The sequence below is a fragment of the Panicum virgatum genome, chromosome 8N, assembly GCF_016808335.1.
Source record: "Panicum virgatum strain AP13 chromosome 8N, P.virgatum_v5, whole genome shotgun sequence".
In the NCBI taxonomy this organism is placed as follows: Eukaryota; Viridiplantae; Streptophyta; class Magnoliopsida; order Poales; family Poaceae; genus Panicum; species Panicum virgatum.
In genome coordinates, this window is record NC_053152.1 from 27,573,040 (window position 1) to 27,588,737 (window position 15,698).

Consider the following 15,698-nt stretch of genomic DNA (forward strand, 5'->3'; position numbering starts at 1 on the left):
TAGAAATTGGTATTGATAGTTTTGTTAGATTTAAGTATTCATGACCAGAATCTTAGCTTAGTCTAATCATGATTACTAATCATCAACTTAATGCGGAAATCTTAGATTAAACTGACCATAGCCTTTAGATCCCATTATTGCCTCCGTAGTCGTAGCAGTAGCTGATGTAGATTTGATTTTCACCAATTAGAGAGACTTAGATCTTTCTCTGTTAATGAAGATCTTGATGTCGATGATGAGCAGCGACTCCCATCGGTGCCTGCCACGAAGTAGATGAGGAAGTCGCGCTTTCAGCCCCTCCAGTGTCCTAATTGATTGATGTTTTGCTAATTGCGAGATTAACTAATTAGGGTTAGGCCTCTACCTCATATTTATATATAGCACTGTGGGACTGGGGCTGACTTATAGATGGAAGCATTAGGTGTACCTGCCAATCACGGTACATGACTTATTAGGTGCTCCACTTGTAATGAATATTTGTAATTGTATATATACTTTGTGCTGGTGACAAATATTTGTAACTATATGTATGTGTTGGTCGATAGTATCCTTTGGAGCGAGGAAGCACCGCAGCAGCCCTGAGAAAAAACACAAACCACAACCTTGGAGAAAAACCACAAACCAAAAGAGAAACACATGAACCCCTTCGGAGCTGGAACTAAAAATGCATTAGCTTCGTATTAACTGTCCGATCAACTCTAGTTACAAGGGTATTTATAGGGAGGGGTTGGTTCAACCACCTTTTTGGCAATTACATATTTTTAACCCTCCCCCCTCAAATAGTACATTTCTCGAATATTCTAAGAGTACATGGTAATTTCCTTTCGGGTCTACCTTTACAGCTCGGCACTCTTAGCCTTCGCTAACCCTTTAGGATACGCTTGGGCTCTGACCTTCGGTACCCCACCCAAGCTGTCTGAGGGGTGGCTCATATCCTTCGGTCGGCCTTCGTGTGATGGACGAAGGATCCCCTTTGTCTATGACCTGTAGCCTGAGCAGCCTTGGCGCCGCTCTAGACAGTCCTCTGGCTTTGTCGATGTAGTCCTTCAGGACGGACGAAAGCTCCTCCTAATCTAGGCCCTGAAGCCCTGTGGCCTTGACGCCGCCATCGCTCATCCTCCAGCTTTGGCGATATGGCACTTCTCCAAAGGTGACGTCCCCAACAGTAGCCTCTCGAGGATGAGAGCAAAATAGAACAGCGTATCTTAACATTATTCACATTTACCACTTTAGACAGTTTACGTCTCTAGTGGTAATCCTAATACTTCTTTAGTCCAATCTTAGTGTACATTAGTGCCCAAAGCATAAGAGGCTTTCACCAAGATTAATTTAAATCTAATTGAATGATAGAAACGCTCTCAATCTTGGTGGCATATTCTAATCGCCACTTTACTTAGTAGAGCATCATCCACTTAAGTATTAGGATAGTAAGTTTTCCACCTTAATCTCAGTACATACCTTTGTCCATGAACATTTAGAATCATGGTAAACTATAAGCTTAGCATTTTAATTCTCTTTCGGAATCACACTCATGGCGAAAATACTTATTTGATTCTATTAGAAATATATACTAAAACTCATAGACTCAATTTATGGCCTCTTTTATAGTGACCTTCAAAACGAATGAGGTTCTTTCTTTTATGTCAACATCAAACATTATTATATATACCACATCTTCATATTGGGATTAATCAACTTATGAGAATCCTCAACAAATATATGGTAGTTTGATATGGAGGTTTACTTAACTGATGGCATGAATTAAACATTATGAGAATCTCTTACTCAAATCATCGATGCGGGAAACTAAGACCACATCTCTTCAAATCATCTCTTCCTCCTTTTGTGAGCTCCCACTAACTCCCACTAATCTCTGGCATTCTTTTAAGAACACAACAGTTGAAACAACTAATCTTTGCATTCCTTTAGGAACACAACAGTTGAGACAACTATAGCGGTAGGAATGGTACCCTTCAGACTTATTAGGATAACCATAAATGGTGGCTCGTCATGACATAAGTTCTTTATCTTTAGTATACCATTGATCAACTTTCTTTACTGATGAAGCCCACACCAGCGATGGCTAGAAATGAATAAGAACAGCAAAGTTTATGGTCAAATATTTACCAAACAGTGATGGCCAGAAATGATAAATATAAGCCATACTTCAAAAGTCTCGAGCTTCATTGAACTAGTCAAATAGCCATGGCTAAAATGAACTAGAGCAACAAAATTTTGTGAACATGTATCCGTTAATCAGCGATGGCAAGAATAACGAGTAAAGTCACACTTAACTTTATTTGAGACGATTGATAATTATGGAGTAATTCTCTTGTCACAATGGTTTTTAGAGCATTTTCCATCATATTCACTCTTTACATAAGCCGATATTCTAATTCAGCCTTTTGAATCTCAATCTTTATGGGCAAATAAAATATGGTGATAAGTTATAGCTCTTTATTGTCTTACATCTAATGACTGGAGTATCTCTTATACTTGATGAGACATTCCAATTCTCCCCTTCGAAATGTGATTTAACTAATAATATCATAATTTCGACAAGGTCTCATCAACAACTTATTGAAACATTACACAATATGCAAGAAATATATAAAATAATTTCTTGACAAGATAGCAAAATCAACAATGATGATGTATTATCTCAACATTTAACAAAAAATATTCAAAATCATTTATCACTGAAACAAATATGGCTGAATAGATATAACTAATGCGAAGAATTTAACATCTTCGTCTTCATCATCATCAATAGACTTTGCTCCCCTTATCTTATGGGTTAGACTTAATGACCTACTAGGAAATCTCAATTAATCCACCAAAATTTAGGGGAAACTTTAACTTAAAAGAGCTTATGAGACAACTTTATTATATTTCTTTTGCACTTAATGAAGTGACTCACAGAACTTATATTTTACTGGAGTATGCACATTTTGAGCACGCTTATTATAATTCTCTGGTAGAGAAGCCATAAGATATTGCACTAGCAGATCATCAGAGATGGACCTATCAAATGCTTTCAACTCAGCATCCATATTGTATGTGCTCTAAATATGTATACTTAGTCCATTGTGCCCATCATAATGTGAGGTAGATAGCTTATTTATGAGAAAGTTGGAATAATTAACTTTATAACTTTCCTCAATGGAGTTCATAAACTCCTTAACACTTAGTTTCCTATCATCCTTCCTATAAGGAAATGCTCCCCTTATGGCATCTGAGATCGAATATTTTATAACTAATTTTGCAAATTTGTTGGGTACATGACTTATTTGGTATTTATCTCTAATTTGTGGAAATTATTTGCCATGCAAATCTAGGTTGTTATTCTGAGATCACAAATTTCCAACAAGTTTCAGAATGTATTATTCAGGGGGCAAGGTACACTAGAACTGCCGGTGTTGTCATATTAATTCAGAAAAGAGGTTTAATATATGTTTGCCTCACACCTCTCCTGTTCACAATCTAGGTGCTCCACTTGTAATGAATATTTGTAATTGTATATATATTTTGTGCTGGTGACATAAATATTTGTAACTATATGTATGTGTTGGTCGATAGTATCCTTTGGAGCGAGGAAACACCGCAACAGCCCTAAGAAAAAACACAAACCACAACCTTGGAGAAAAACCACAAACCAAAAGAGAAACACACGAACTCCTTCGGAGCTGGAACTAAAAATGCCTTAGCTTCGTATTAACTGTCCGATCAACTCTAGTTACAAGGGTATTTATAGGGAGGGATTGGTTCAACCAACCTTTTGGCAATTACATATTTTTAACGCTCCCCCCTCAAATAGTATATTTCTCGAATATCCTAAGAGTACATGGTAATTTCCTTTCGGGTCTACCTTTACAGCTCGGCACTCTTAGCCTTCGCTCACCCTTTAGGATACGCTTGGGCTCTGACCTTCGGTACCCCACCCAAGCTGTCTGAGGGGTGGCTCATATCCTTCGGTCGGCCTTCGTGTGATGGACGAAGGATCCCCTTTGTCTATGACCTGTAGCCTCTCAGCCTTGGCGCCGCTCTAGACAGTCCTCCGGCTTTGTCGATGTAGTCCTTCAGGACGGACGAAAGCTCCTCCTAATCTAGGCCCTGAAGCCCTGTGGCCTTGACGCCGCCATCGCTCATCCTCCAGCTTTGGCGATATGGCACTTCGATCATCATCCAAAGGTGGCGTCCCCAACAGTAGCCCCTCGAGGATGAGAGCCTTCCTCAGGAAGATTGTGGCGGAACCGCCCGACTTAAACTATCTTTAGTGCGCCAAATCATTTCCTCAGGAAGATTGTGGCGGAACCGCCCGACTTAAACTATCTTTAGTGCGCCAAATCATTGCCACAGTAGTAATTTCTTATAAACGCACTTAAATCAGCTTAAATCCGGTAGTCCGTCGAGTGTGCTTGGGACGACCCGAATCATCCACGTACAACTTGGATCTTAACCGTACATCTGGATCGTTTCCACGAAAGGAGAGCATCAACAACCCATACATTTTTACATAAATACGGAAAGGTACGGACTATTACAAGCCGGTAGTTTGAAACAAACTTAAGTGCAGGTTACACCAGACTAGGAGTTTAAAACAAACAAGCCAGTAAGCGGTAATTAAACATAACATCTAAGGCTCATACTAAGTATTTGGAGACCTTTCAAATACTTAGCTCTTCGGGTTTTCTTCTTCAGCAGACGGCTGTTGCATTTCTGAAAAACCACAAAACTAAAACCTTGAGTACGAAGGTACTTAGCAAGACTGACCCGACTAACCAAAATAAAATTCCAAGGAGTATGAGGGCCTTTAGTGGACTGGTTGACTCGACAATTTTGCATAAAGCTTACTAATAGTGAGTCCTTGTTTTGTGATTTTAACTGTAATTTAATAATTACTTAACATCTAAGTGGTAAAACATTATTTTTCATAACAAGAAGCACTAAGAATCCAGTAGTATAAATTCCAAGGAAAACATCTTAAATACTTTTCTTAACTACGATGCCCAAGCGATAATCAAGTGCATTCAAAACCGAGAATTGCGGCGATCCAGACCGATTTACATCCCGTAGGAGATACCTAATCACCAGTTATGTACAGTTTCGAGGCTATACGTAACAACATTTCAATCAGTTGTACCCAAGGACCAGAAATGAATTTACTCGAACCCTGAGGCGCACCCCCACATGGGACCCCAGGTCTGCCCTGGTCTCCAATGTGAGTTTCAGGCTACGCCCCTGCCTTTCTCCTGCTCGTCAAGTATGGGTATAAATCATTTCCAATCCAAGAGCCAACTAATCTACTGGGCTTGCTGGTTCCCAATGGCAGTAAGCAACCAGGTAGTATCACTTGATCAAAGGTTAAGACAATGAAACAGTCCTTAACAAAATAATTCCAATGGACAAAACTACATCACTAGCTTCTGCCCACAACTTTAAAAACAAGCCATTTCCTTGATTAAAGTGAGAACCAGATTAACCTTAGGTAACTAAAGAACAAGCTTACTACAAAGTAATAACTAAGCATTGCTAAGCATAGGACATTACTAATTAAGTTTGAGAAGGTGGCAAAGATGTCCTACTGAACAAGGATGGATTATGCATAAGAGAACTGGGTTGCAATCAACTCCTAGATCTAATGCACAATCAGGAAATAAACTTGTTTTGATGATTGCATAATAATTGTAAAAGCATAGGTATAAATGCACCGGGGCTTGCCTTGGGTCCCTGCTAAGTTAGTATCTTTAGGAATCCCTTCAACAACAGGAACAAGCTCAAGAATTTCCTCGGTCTCCTGGGGGGTCTTCAGATATTCCACAAACTCCACTTCAGGTGCTTCAGGTTCTATGGTAGGATGCAGGTCAGTGTTAGAATGCAAAACTTTTGATAAAAGAAGACTGTACAACTTATCTCAAGATAACGTTGTAAGTCGACACTATTCTACCCACAAAAGCTAAACCCACAATTTTCTTAATTACTAACCTATCCTAAGCATTTTGTTTTATTAAACAACAAGGTTTCATAATTAATTTCTAACTCAAAACCTAATTCCTATGAATTATAAAGCATTTGTGATTAAATAAAGAATTATTCAAAATTTATACCTTTTATAATTATTAAGTTCTTATTTAAATACCTTACATAAAAGGTATAGAAATAAATACTCAATACTGTTATTATTTTTCCTAGGGTTTAAAACTTTTAATGCATAAAAGAAAATAAAACAAATCTAATAAAATTGGTTTAACTATTTTTAGACATTTCTACAAATTATAAGGAATTTTGGAAGAAAACAGAATTGAAATCTAAATTCTAATAAATCCTAAGCAGTTTTGCAAGAAAACCCCTCCAACTTCTCATTCTCTCCACCTAAACCTTGCTTTCTTTCACTTAACCCCCTTTACTTTCTTCTCTTCTTTCCTTAACTCCTTTCTTCTTTTCTCCCTCACGGAAGACCCTCCCCTGCAGACGCACAACACAGGCAGGTTGCAGCCTCGCCGGCGACGAGCACACCGGTGGTCAATCCCGGGCCCACGGCCTTCTTCCCGACCTGCTCTACCACTCGGTCCCCCAAGACCCCTCTTCCTTCTTCTGGCAGCAGGGACGCCATGGCCCCCGACGAGCCAGAGCTCGGCGGGACGTCGGACGGCCGCGCCAGCACCTTCCTGGCCAAAACTTCAAGGCCGAGGAGCACCTATGCCACTCCCTGAACCTATCCCAGCCCTTACCTGGGCCTCGGGACCGCTGGAGCACAGAGCCCCGCGGCGACCCCGGCGGCCGTGCCTGGCTACGGCGGCGCGCGCGCGTTCCGACCACTCCGGCCGGGAAACAACACGGCGACCAGCACGTACCCCATCTACGACTCCTAACCACACTCCTAGACCACCAAAACACTACCCAAAACGTCAGGAACTGAGATCTCACCGACGACCCAGCTTCGCTGCACGGTGGCGGACAGAGGAAAAAGATGACGGCGAACTAGCGGCTGCGGTGCTTTCCTTTGGTTTCTTACTGCTCAAAGTGATTGATGGGTAACTGTTGGTGGTGTGTGAGCAAGCAATCGAACCAAGAGCGCTTGAGGGCGACGAAATCGGCGAGGAACAGAGAGCTCGGGTTGGGGGAAAAAATGGCGGGAGGTTGAAGATGATGAGAAGGGCCGTACCAGCAAATTCGGGGGCCCTGTGCGAAACAATGGACCGGGGCCCTAGTGGCCTAGTACAGGATCATGAATACTAAGCGATAGCAGCCGGCAAGCACGATGTGCTGTGTGAAAGCACAAATGTTACAAGTCACACGTGTGACTGCCAGTTAAATCATCACAAAAGGCCCAATAACTGTTTTTTTGTTCCGAAACAATTTTTTTTGTTGCTAGAACAATATTTATTGTTTGAGCAACAAAAAAAATTTCCGAAAAAAAGTTTGTTCTAGCAACAAAGCATTGAAGGGTCTGGTTTATTAGGCCGATTTTAAGTCCAAAAGACGGAATCTTGGAGAGGTTGGGATGCTGTGACAGGTCCACTCGAGATCACACACGTGACCCCGAGCAGCACCCATGTAAAAAGAAGTGACAAGTGATATGTTTACGACGATTTATCTTTTAGGAGCAATTTGGGCCATGTTTTACCACAAATTGGGTCAAACAATCAACTAAATTAAAGTCTTTACATGACTATATCTGATGTATACCTAATATTTTGGGGGCCCTTCGAATTCGGGGGCCCTGTGCGGTCGTGCCCGGATACGGGCCTGATCCTTCTAGCAGTATATATTCGAAATTTTCACCGTGATCCGGTGCCAGCACCTGCCTGCTTGCTTGACGTGTATTTGCTGCATGCTCAATGCGTGGACGCTTTGAATTTGCCCGCCGAATCATCTCGTCGGCGCTCAGTGGAAGATAAGGATGGCCGGCACTGTAGCAAACTGAATCAAACTGAATTTGAACGAAATACCTATATTCAGACCCCTTTTTCTCCAAATTTCATTGCCAAACTTCAAAATTTACCAAAACGAAAGTTGTAGCAATCATATTTGTCTAAAACTTTCCTTTCAGTCACCTCCTCAAATTCGGCCTCTAAGATAGACAAAACTTGCTCTGAACATGGCTGGTTCAGACGAATTTCAGAAATTCAGCAATTTCATTCCATTTACCAATTTTTGTATTCAAATTTAAACACCTTTATGCACTTTTTCATGAAAATAAATAGTACCACTGTGAATCATGAACATTCAAGTTTCTATTTGGGTACTTTTTATACAAAGTTGCTACTTCAAATGTCATTTTATTCACTCCCAAACTCAGCCATTTATCTCTGTTTTTCAGCAATTCAGACTTACAGAATTTTCATTCTGTGAGTTCCACCCGACAGCGTTTCTGTCAACTTTTGAGCTCAAGTTTTAAATATATGAAACTTCTTTACCTCGACCAAAATTGTTTCCACACCTTGTTCAAAGCGGATATATTCCATTTTGTAGTTTTATGGCCAAATCATTCATACAAAAATCTTTACAAAAGACTTGCAAAGAGGGCTAACTGAAACTATTCCAGAGTTTTAGAGTTGACCAAATTCGACCTGTCAGTTAAACTGGTGAACAACATCACATTCAAACTTTGCAGTCAAATTTAAATGTCTAAACCTTCTCTTCTTTCTCCAAGATCTGCTGTTATATGTTGAACAAATATGGTACATCCCATTTTACAACTGATTGCTCAAGGTTCGGATACAAAAATGCTCCTTAATTCAAGCTCGAATTGGCTAAATCTCACTGTTTTCAGCTTCGAGATCATGAACAGTAACTTCAGGTTGCTGATTTTGATTTGCTCATTGGGATTGCTTATGACTTGTAATCAATCCCAATTTGATCCCACTAAGTTTCAAACACCTCAAACTGAACATTTCATATTTTGTTTGAACTTTACAACATTGGAAGCTTAAAATGTTGACTTGGTCAACTTTGACCCACAAATGACATTTAGCTCATAATGACTCGTTCATCTCCAAATGTCTTACTTAATAACTTAATGACCATTAGGGAATCTTAAACACCTTGAGTGTTACAAAGATCCAGGTCTCGGCACCTCGGCATGCGCTGCGCAGCTCGAAGCGCCGCCCTTCGTTCCTTCAGGATGGTGCCACCACGTGGAGAGGTCTGTATTATAAATTTCCTCTCCCGTCGCTTTCTTCACGCCCTTCAACCATTGTGACCCCTTCGGACCTCCGCCCCAGCGTTTCTTGCTCGACCTGTCCTTTGCTCTCGCTTAACAAAACTTTCGCATTCACCTCTCCGAAGGTGGTGGTGCCGAAGGCTGAATGCGCGAAGCCCCCGCAAACTACCTCTCTCGGACCTAGTGGTATGACCGAAGCTTTGATACGCAACATGGAGAGCCGGCGCTTGATAGCCGCCGGTGATGGTAGGACTCCTCCGCAGGGTGAGAGTACATCACACCCAGAGGAGGATGAGATCGTCGTATTCAAGGACTCCTTGATCACAGGGCTTCGATTCCCGACAGACCCTATGCTAGTGGACATTATTCGGCTGTACAACATCTACATGCATCAGCTGATGCCTAACTCTTTCTTGTGACTCAGCCTATTCTTTCGGTTGGCGAACACCTGCCAGTTCAAACCTACTGCAGAGGGCTCTGTTTACGCTCACCATTTCCACTACCAGCCGAAGACTATCGATGTTAGCTCCCCCAATGGCCAAGTCATTGAGGCGGAGCCCCAGTACGGCTGACACACCTTATCTTACCATGAATTTGTAGCCAGCCCCGTGACAGCATACAACAAGTGTTCTAGGGATTGGACTTTGTTTTGGTTCTACCACAAGGTTCCTCTTGACGAAGCCACCCAGAGCCATCCCCTCATTACCAAGAAAATCTGCAACCTGGGTAACCACCCTAGCGTTGATGTCAATGAGAAGCTAGAGTATGAATCCTTCGTGGATATGCTTCAAGAGATCACGAAGTTATAACTTATAAGGCACTCGTGACATTGTCAAGGAGTATTAGTCCTGTCGTTGTTGCCCCGTGAGCGTCGTGTGGATCATTAAAGCTTGAAAGCTGGAGGAGCAATGGATCAGAGGGATCCCTATGCTAGATTTTATGGCTTCTTTCAAGAATAAGAAAGATTCTAAGTGTAACACCAAAAAAAAGAGAAGAAAAGAAAAAGGAAAAGAAAAGGTTTGTTGGGTCAGCCATGGGCAAGCCAGGCCCAACCATTTGATATATTACCCTCCTCAGGTTGCCTCTCCTCCCAGACCGATAATTCCTCTTTCCCATTCCCTTCCTGCTTCCTCCTTGTTCCTCCATCGCTGCTCCCTTCCCCCTCTAAATCCCCTACATTGCAGCACCTATACTTCAAAAGAAGCAGCAAAACGAATCAAGGAGGAAGAGAGGATCAAGGGATGTGCAATATCGGTGTTTCCCCCACTTCCCCTTGCGGATTCTCATATGGAAACCCTAGGTGATGCTTGAGCCCTACTGTACATTTGATTGAGGTTGCGTGGGCATGGTAGTTCGTGGTAGGGAAGGGCATGGTGTGCAGAGTTAGTGGTAGATCTTGAATCGATGTTTGTCATGAGTTTCCAGACCGGGGAGAGGTGATTTCGGGGCTAGTTAGAGCTATGTAAAGGAGGATAAAAATCATAGAAAATTTATATTATGAGTAGTAGACTCGAGTATCTTTCTTTTGATGCAAAAATTACGTTCATAGCTGCTGTACGCTGCGAATAATGGTCGATTCTTTCTAACCCAGTGCTTCTAATGAATTTCTGCGTAGTTTTAGATATATTCAGTTTGAACTACCATACAAGCCTAAAAAGTTTACACAATGAATAACAAAGTTGTAGAGAATTTAGTAAGCTTTCTAAAATGTGTTTAATTGTAATTTTTGGTGGAGTATAACTCGAGTTATGGCAGGATTATTCTGTCTATTCATGTTTGCCTAGCAGATCAAGCAGATCTGTTCATTGGTGATTTTCATCTAGTAAATGGCCGAATTGGCTCTTCCAACTATGTAGACTTTTGTAGAGGTATAAAAGTTCTTACTTCTGGCAAAATTTCATATATGTTTATGGTATAATATAGGAGATATGTTTTTTCTAGAAAAAATGTTGGTGCTTGAGCTGTTAGGCAGATTGGGAAGTGCTGTTTTGGATTGTGTATTAGATGACCTTAGAAATCCGATAGAATTATGGTCTTGCTACCAAAGTTGTAGTTTATTCTCTCTAGTTTCCCAATTACATTTATTTGGTACCTAATCTTATGTATAAAAATAGACGCGGAGAAGAGAAGCATTGCTGCTCTTTGTCAATGTTGTTGTCAAGGAATGCGGTTTTCTATTTTTATTCATATTGGCATTTGGGGGCATAGGAATGCTTTATTTTACCATATGAGAGTTTGTTTTGAGAGTGTATGTGCTGATATATGAGTGGTTTAGCAGGTGGTGTTGCTTCAAGGTGAATGTCTAATCATCAGTAAAGGCAAGAGAACGTAGCTGTTGCGTTGCTACATCTTTAACTTTCTATTTTTGCTGCCTCCACTTATGAAATGCAGCACACATAATTATATGTGATAATATAAATTTTTTGATATGACTTATAATCATTGGGTGAAGTATAAAATAATATTGCTAATATAAATTTAGAGGTAACATGGCTTTTTCTTCAGCATGGGTGGATAGATAAATGAAATGGTTTATATGTGGTGAATTTTGAATTTATGGTTAGGGATGAAAGTATATTTACACATGACATATACTTAGTAATTTATCATACGAAATGTTTTCCTTTGAGTGAAATCCTTAGTGGTCTACTAGTGAGTGGGCTTGTTTTAGTAGAGGTATGTTAATCTTGTTCTATGAAAAACTCTATGGCATTTATGCTACTTTATGTCTCCTAGTGCTATCATGTGTGGATAAGTTGGAGTCTGGATTACGAGTAAGGTTCGAATTAGTTTTGTACTATTCTTTGGTATTTGTGTTCAAATATATGGAGGTTCGAATTAGTTTCGTACTATTCTTTGGTATTCGTGTTCAAATATATGGATTGAATCTTGGGTTGGCTGGCTCTACATAGAAATATTTTATTTTTAAATGATGGATATGCTTGGGGCTTGGATTATGGAATTATTCTTTTGTATGTTTAAGTTGATAATGGGTACACCTATCATACTTCTGTTAAGACTAAGGAGATCTACAGATTTGATGGTATGAATAACTGTTTGGTTGATATTTGCAACATATTATTATTCAATCTTGGTTGGTGCTATTAATGTTGAAGAAGTACTATTGGCATCTCTTGCATTATCATGGATTATTCTCTCTTTCCATCATGGAGTACATAATATTTAAATTTAGAGTATATGATATCTGGCTTTTGAAGATCATGTTGCTTGCATTGCACTGCATTACATGACATTTGGAGTTATGTCGCGAACCTATGATTGCGACCGTACAAGTACAACAACGTTTATTGGGCATAACGATGCAGCTTCGTACCTTGTTGGGTATGAAGGCATGAACTCATATGCATTCATATGCATATAGCATCATTGGTTTGCCATAATGTTGCAACTTCATACCTTGATGGGTATGAAGGCAGGAGTTCATGTGCATTGATATATTTTTTTAAACAAAATTGGTTGAATGTTTGTTGTGATGGAGTTGCCTTTGTAAATACATATGGTATGCCCTCATCCCACATCTGTCCGGGTTGTCCGGTTTGAGATATGCCAGAGTTCCTCAATCTTGTCCGGATTGAGTAAACCTTCCACGGACAAGTCGATATCATCTGACCAATCTTCTAGATTGTTGAACTCATCTGGGGTTACCAGATTGTTCAAGTAGTATATGAATTCTCGGTCATCATTGGGATTGAGGAATTCGGGGTTTATCTGAATAGGTTCAGAATCGAGTGGATCGTTGTTGTCAAGTCCACCATGAAGTCGTCAAAGTCTTTGTTAAATTTTGCCTCAGGAGGCTCGTGCTCCCTGGCATTTAGAGCTTTCTTTGCTAGATTGATACATTCTAGCAGGGGATCATCTACTCGATCGAATTGTCTGAGGAGATCATCAGATAGGGGGTAGTGTAGCTTCGTTATCCGAGGTTTTTCAATGCTTGAGGTGCGGTTTTCTCCTAGAGTGTTTTGAGCAATATTGATGCACTGTAGGATGGAATTTTCCACTCGATCTTGATAGCCTACGACGTTCTCTGCTTGGTGGTGCGCAGTAGGACTCATGGCGTAAGGAGTACCACTACACTCTAGGGTTGCCTGGGCCAAGTTGATACACTTGGCGATCTTTTATGAGAATTGATCCACCGGTGCGATTGGATCTGGGCTGTAATCCTGGGAAGAGTATGGTACATCAAGGTCGATCCAGTATCTTTTGATCATATCACAATTTTCTTCCTCCTTGGAATCCTCAGGAGGGTTTTCTATGCCGGCTGCTGAAGCTGCCGGGTTATTGGTGGAATCAAGTCCCACGCTGGCGTGATCATTGATGTGGTTGGAGAAACTGCCCAATCCATCTGCAATGTAGGTCCATGACCCGAAGGTGAATGTTGTGCCCTTCTCGAGAGCGTTGTCGCGGTGGGGAGGTGCCAGCGAGTTCGCTGGAGGATCGTCGGAGACCTACCCCATGGTGGGCGCCAGCTGTCGGTGTTTTACTATCATGTCTACCTAGGGATACCCTTAGGTAGAGAGATGATCATGGAGGATCGCCGAGATTAGGAACACGATGGTGCAAGAAACACAAGGGGTTAGACAGGTTCGGGCCACAAATGTTGTGTAATACCCTATGTCCTATGTGATTTGTATTGCCTTTGGTGTAGCGATATGTGTAGAGATGAATGGAGGGGGTCCCTGCTCGCCCTCATATAGGCCGTGGGAGCAGGGTTACATGGAAACCCTAGGTTGGTTTACTGTCTGGAGTTCATCCCGAGTAGTTTCCGGATAGTTTCTATCTAATCTGACCGGTACAAGATACGCCACAGGTAGTTACATTTGATACACGGTATCTCCTACCCTATATCTCACACTGAGCTGTGCCACATGAGATATCCTATGGCCCCGGGTCTGACAACACCTACGAACATGAGCTACACCGGCTACAACACCTTGGAACGTCTTCGTGAAGGAACGACAACGAAAGGTAACTTAAACTCCGCACACTTGATTTTTGTTGCCCAGCAATGCAAACTCCATGTGTGGGGGAGGTATGTGAGCACCCCGAATAAGTTCCATCCATGACGATCCTTATCTTGGTTTGTATATGGTGTTAGTTCCTGCATCTTGCTCAAAAAAAAAACATGCCCTGCTTATGACATTAAACAAAGCCCTTCTAGGAGGTTGCCCGAGAATCACCAGATTCGTGCTCATACTTGTCCCTGTTTGAATAAAGCTTAATCATGCTCCATACATCCTTCATCTGTTCTTGTATGCTCTGGTTTGAATATGTCTTGCAAAACACATTCATAGGACTTTTAAATTAAGGATGGTGCTTAGGTTAAAATGTCATCTTCAATTAAATAAGACATGGAGTTAAGTTTGATTGATGAACTTAGAGTTAGTACTTTTATGGATATTGGTTGTATATATGCCGACTAACCCTTGCAGGAATTTTGTCAACTCTAATTGGGTGAGCCATTGAGCTAATTCAAATAGGAAGGTAATTCGAGGCATTGGATTCATGTGGTACAACATTCTCATGTTGATGCAACATCAATTCAGCCTTGCTTGAGTAAGTTTCATGGTGAGAGTAATTTAGTTCCAATAAACTCTTGGCTCCCCGGTGTTAATACTGGCAAAACCTCCTTTCGATTTTACTTTTAGTCTTGTCTATGATTTGATAAGCATGTCACAATCAAGTGTGGAGGAGATTCCCGTAACGTTCCGTACCTACACGATACGATCGCCTATGGACGTCACGTGCATGTCTCGCCTCGTATCTCGAGTTTGCACACTCTCACTCATTATCTCCCTACATGCTTTAAACATGATCTAAAATTCTAATTTAAAATTGTTTAAAACACGATAATATCTAATAGGGGTTCTTCAACTTGTTAAACAATAGCATGATTTTTATTCTTTACTAAACCCGAGTTTGTGAACCATATCTTTAGAACCCCGAACCGCTTAAACTGTCGAGTTTTATGATACGATCAGATTTGAGTCACTTAACATGTTTTTGCCATGGTTTGCATGGGTTTTCACGAAGGTTGTGGTTTTCACCCGATACATTCCCATTTTAAAAAAGTAAAAAATAATTCATGGTCCTTATTCCCTTACCTATAACTACCAGAGCCATATGAAATAAACCATATCCATATGCACCTTGCTATCATTTTGAGCTTTATCAAATTTTGAGACCGTTGAATGTTATGCTTAGTTTACTTTTCTGATTCAGTTCTTGTACGTGCACAAGTATTTCCTCATTTCGCAAAATAAATGCTCCAACATTTTAAACTGATAATCGCTCTCCATCTGAAAAGAGAGAGAGGAAAGACGGCATGCCAAAGAAGCATGATCCGCAGTGAGCAAAAGAGAAAAAATGGTGTGCCAAAGAAGCACGACCAAAAAAAAGAGAGAAAAGATGGTGTGCCAAAGAAGCACAACCCAGAAAAGAAGAAAAAAATGGAGAGAGAATCAGTCAAGAAAAGGAGTCGTCATCCACCTTGTGGACTTGTCTATCAGTTGGT